Here is a 4,284-nt window from a genome sequence, read left to right as displayed (position 1 = left end):
TTCTCTTTTGTGAAACTTAAATTAAACCGAGATTATAGATTTGATATGGCATAGGTCATACTTCGATCGATTGTAGAACTTGGAAACCCATTCAGGGAATATTCGTTCACATTTTTGTTGAACGCAGTTGGTTTTTTACCATCCTGTATTAAAACATTTCCTTTTATCAATAGTGCAAGTTATAAATGATGTTTTGTGAGTAGAATAAAGTTACCAATGGTAAACTTAATTGATTTTTCGACGTTATTTTACCAGCTAACTAAAAATAGGAAAGCCTTGAACCCTTTCCACTATATTTAGTTAGAATTAAGATTCTTTTACAGGGAGTGCAGTGGAGCTGACGCTGAGATCATTTAGTATTTGGTTATATCATCGCTAGTCTCACTGAACTCTTCTGAATTCTACATGTCATGTGTGGTCTGGCGTCTTCTTACCAGCAGCAGGTACCAGGTTCAAACTAGTTAATTCCCCAAAAAAACACGCTCAGAGCGTCGTTGCGCGAAAGTGGTAGGGAGACACGATATAGTACAATCAGACACCACCATGAATGTTTAAAGTGTAATAGTCAGACATCTATCCAGACCATCAGACAGGAATTCCAAACTGCATCAGGATCCACTGCAAGTACTATGACATGCGGGAGGTGAGAAAACTTGTATTCCATGGTCGATCGGCTGCTCATTAACCAGACATCACACCGGTAAATGCCAAACGACGCCTCGCTTGGAGTAAGCAGCGCAATTATTGGACGATTGAACAATGGAAAAAAGGTGTGCGAAGTGAAGAATCACGGTACACAATGTGGCGGTCCGATGGCAGGGTGTGGGTATGGTGAATGCCCGGTGAACGTCATCTGCCAGAGTGTGTAGTGCCTACAGTAAAATTCGGAGGCGGTGGTGTGGTCGTGTTTTTCATGGAGAGGGCTTACACTCCTTGTTGTTTTGCATGGCACTGTCACAGCACAGGCCTATATTGATTTCTTGTTTTCCTCTGTTGAAGAGCAATTTGGGGATGGCGATTGCATCTTTCAACACGATCGTGCACCTGTTTATAATGCACTTCCTGTGGCGGAGTGGTTACACGACAATAACGCCCCTGTAATGGACTTGTCTGCACAGAGTCCTGACCTGAATCCTGTAGGACACCTTTGGGATGTTTTGGAACGCCGACTGCGTTCCAGGCCTCACCGATCGACATCGATGCCTCTCCTCAGTGCATTATTCTGTGTAAATTGGGCTGCCTCTCCCCAAGAAACCTTCCAGCGCCTGATTGAACGTATGCCTGCGAGAATGGAAGCTGTCGTCAAGGCTAATTAAGGGCCAACACCATATTGAATGTCAGAATTACCGATTGTGGGGGGCCACGAACTTGTAAGTCATTTTTAGCCAGGTGTCCGGATACTTTTGATCACATAGTGTAGGTTACAAATTATTTACACCAGCTGTTATTAATTTCCTCACGCATATGTCTTGTGAAACAACCGCGAAGGCGCGAAGGAAGTGTCATACGAATTAGAGTACATATTGAACCTTATCGACAGTCATTGGTTACCCACTTTCCACGCACCATTCGAAAATGCAATAGGAAACGAGATGAATGATTGTGGTATCAGATGTATCTTTCACCACACACGGTTAGGTGACTTCATCAGTGTATACACTTTCTCATTAAAAGTACCCGGATACCCCTACGCAATGATGATTTTACTGCTAGATGTCACGGGAGGCTGACCCGGCAGCGTGAAAGGAGGCGTGGTGTGTTCCGTTGTCAGTACAGAAGGAGTAACATAGGAAGTGGTCAGTCAGAAGCGCGCAGTGACTTTGAATATCAACTAGTCATTGGATGACATCCAAGCAAATAATCCGTCCGCTACATTTTAATGGCTGTGTAGCTTCTCAGGCCAAGTGTTAGTGACGCAGTTATGAAGTGGTAACCACGGCTAAATCAAGAACCTGCAGACCTCATGTACCGACATCAGGGGCTGCGCAAGGTTGGTGTAAATAATCGCATGAAATCATCGGAAGGAAGCACTCTTTAGTTTTTCAGAGGACTACCAGCAGCTAGGTTAGCACAATGATTGTGTGTAGGGGGAAAAATAACGGGGGACAATGGTCGGGGAGCTCAACATGAGCCACACATTTCTGTAGTCTGTCCTAAGCGGCTCCTGACGTCGTGTACGGAGAGACGCCACTGGACAGTGGATGAGTGGAAACAAATTTTTTGGAGTGATAAATCACGCTAAACACTGTGGCAATCTCACTGAAGGGTTTGAGTTTGGTGAATGTCTGGAAAATACTACCTGCCATCGAACGTAGTGCCAGCAGGGAAGTACTGAAACGTCCCCTTAGAAAAATTTGTGAATGACTGTGCTGATAAAACTCTTATGTTATTTTATTTTCAAACAGCTGAGCAGAACTGAACGTACTCAGACGTTTTTCTCTTTACTTATTCTGATCAACACTAAACTGACACACAATATTTTTAGCGCAACGCAATCTGAATTTCAATAATCTCTACAAAAGAATGGCCCTGACTAACAATACCCAATACCTTTCATGAATCACATGCCTCACAAAAATCTTTGTTACTCGAACTACTGCAATACAGCGAGCGCCAATACTGCCAGTTAAATAAAAGGTTCTGACTACTGAAGGCACTAACTACTGATAAGCATAGTTAGCAAAAGAATGATTTTGATAGAGAACAAACAATGTATTTACCTTAATAGTGTTCAAAAGTCATTGACATCCAGTCTGGCGGACACACCTCCAGATCATCTCCTCTCAAAACTCCGCCATCTCACTCCCCACATGCAGCACTGCTGGCGGCTCACCTACAACCGCGCAACGCCACGCCCTGTTCACATCCAACTGCCCAACACTACAATAGCAAAATATTCCAACAATGCCAACCAGCCACAGACTGCACACGTCACAGCCAGTGATTTTCATACAGAACGCTACGTGGCGTTACCAACATAAAAACCTAATCAGCCTACTTACAGTACAAAAGAAAACGTTCCAAGATGCTACTCCAAGCGGTGTAAAATTAATATGCGCAACGGAAAATAATAAACACTAAAGTGACTGTTTGACTACCCCCTGAAGCATATCTTACGATCTCTTAATGGACTTTAACATATAAATTACAACCTAAACATAAATGAACCATTAAAGCAACTGATACTACTAAGTGATAAACGTTGTTCCTGCTCATATATTTGTTCGAGACTAAAAAAAAACTTTATATTACAAAGTTTACATTTCCTAAGTAAAATTATTAATCAGTTGCCCAACTCTGCCCCTTATTATGACTGCGAGATCTAATTTCAGTAACGCGGAATGCCTGACATCATCTACGTACCAAACACTAGAAGACACTACTTTCAAAGATGATCTGCAATGGTGTGGAACGTCAGTGGAAATAAACTAACGTGATCACAGCTTTTTGGCTTTTATAGCCCCAATAAGCCGAAGCAATTTGCTATATAACCGTATGTACTGCGTCCGGTGCGTCGACGTGATGGTTCTCGTACTCGTCTGCGACGATGGATGAACTCCAGCCACAAATAAACTCTTTCAAACACTGGGACGGCAGAAGGCGGTCCTCTGACTAACATACTCTAATACAGATGAGAAACGCGAACTCCGAACCACAAGGACGGAGTTCAGATAACGTCACGACGTAAGTATAGGCAGACGAAGTGCTCTCAATTACTGAACGCTGCGTACTCAGCGACGACTTCCAACCCGGATGTGAAGTCCAGAATCGTATAGGTTTGCAACAGTACAGTGCCTAACTGTTCTAACCATAAACACTACTGAGAGCAAAGACAGCAATTCCGTCCGTACCAACAAAAGCTGATATCGGGCAACCATCACACACGGGGGCTCACAACGGAACACCGCGTCTCTCCAGCACTGGCTTCCCAGCAAGGTTCGGCTCCCCACCATCGTAATTCCGAAAACGAATCATATTCCCGAATCCATGGAATATTCTCCATCTCTACAGATTCTTCCGAACGCCGACCAACCATATTTTAGTCTTTTGTCGTCCAGAGCGGAAAGTTTGCGAGGAAAAACCTATACTCTTTCAATAGTACGCTTCTGAGCAAAAATTCTTGGAAATAACCCAGCCTGCGTGGTTTCTGAGGTGAAGCTTCCTCGTTTCTCTCACCTGCGTCCAAGATTTTCAGCGTTTCCGAAGTATAGTCCTTCCGGTTCGGCTACAACTCCGTCCGGTAGCGACTCTATTGTGCTCCAGCGCTTAGGTGCTACGATGTCG

The sequence above is a fragment of the Schistocerca gregaria genome, chromosome 1 (genome assembly GCF_023897955.1).
Source record: "Schistocerca gregaria isolate iqSchGreg1 chromosome 1, iqSchGreg1.2, whole genome shotgun sequence".
Taxonomy (NCBI): domain Eukaryota; kingdom Metazoa; phylum Arthropoda; class Insecta; order Orthoptera; family Acrididae; genus Schistocerca; species Schistocerca gregaria.
Note: the sequence above shows the minus strand (reverse complement) of the source record.